Below are 1,305 nucleotides of genomic sequence, written 5' to 3'. Positions count from 1 at the left end.
CCCACACACTCTCTGACACTCTCACATACCTATATATATATATATAATGTATATCTATTATTATATTATAATATATCTATATAATAGACAGTAGTAGTCAGAGAGAGTGAGGAGTACCATTGTCATTATATAATTTATGTTATATATAATTATATATATATATCACTATATGAATATTGTATAGAATATTATATATATGTCTTAGATATTATATCCTTGTATATATATTATGATATTATATATATATATAATAATATTATAATATATATAGAAGATCTATTATATATTGTATTATCGAAATTTTATGTTCTATAATATATATTACATATATATATATCCATATATTCAAATATATATGGAATATATATATATATATATATATATATATATGTCAATATTATATATATATGTTATGATATTACTACTCGTTTAGTGTATTATATATATGATATATATATTTGTTACTATTTTAATATATATATTATTATATAAACATATATATAAAGAGAGAGAGAGGTGGGGAGGGGGGGGGATAGTGTGTGTGCTTGGTTCTAAGAATAAGGGTAGAGATTAAGCAAGAGTCTTTCTTAAGGTGAGTGTACAAGCACTCAAAGTGAAAGACTAAGCGAGGAGAGCGCTAAAGGACGCGTGTTTAGGACTTTATAATGATTAAGTATTATGCACAACGGAAGCTTATGTAAATACCTTTATATTAAAACACACCTAAACACACAAACACACAAACACACAATCACACAAACACACACACACACACACACACACACACACACACGTGCGTGCACTCACCCACAGACATATATATGAACATAAATGCAATAATTAACAAATATAATAAGAAACCCTTTTAGAAAAAAAAAAAATCAGGATTTAGCTTATTTGGATAGTCACTAATACCGTGACTAAAATGAGGCGGAAAAAAAAATATATATATAAGCAAAGTAATCATCAAATCAATGAAAAAACACATCATTCCCACCCATTTACGTATGGTAGAACAGAATAATAAAAAAAAACACTGTGTCGAAGTCGGGGTCGAAGCTTCTTGATATTAGCTTGGGGTGGGGGGTGGGGGGTAGACAACAAAATACCACGTCCCAAGTTTATTGGATAATTCGTGTCAAGATGGTTTGGCAACTTATTTCCGGACAATGGTTGCGGGTGTTTCGAGAACCCTTCTGGATTTCATACGGGCCCCGACACAGGATTAGGTCCCTAACCCCCCCCCCCCCCCCCCCGGGTTAGGGAATGGGAAATGGGAGAGAAATAGCCGAATAAGATGGATAA

Source organism: Penaeus japonicus, unplaced genomic scaffold, assembly GCF_977035675.1.
Source record: "Penaeus japonicus unplaced genomic scaffold, GWHDUDI00000001_assembly GWHDUDI00000008, whole genome shotgun sequence".
In the NCBI taxonomy this organism is placed as follows: Eukaryota; Metazoa; Arthropoda; class Malacostraca; order Decapoda; family Penaeidae; genus Penaeus; species Penaeus japonicus.
This window is presented reverse-complemented; position numbering follows the sequence as displayed.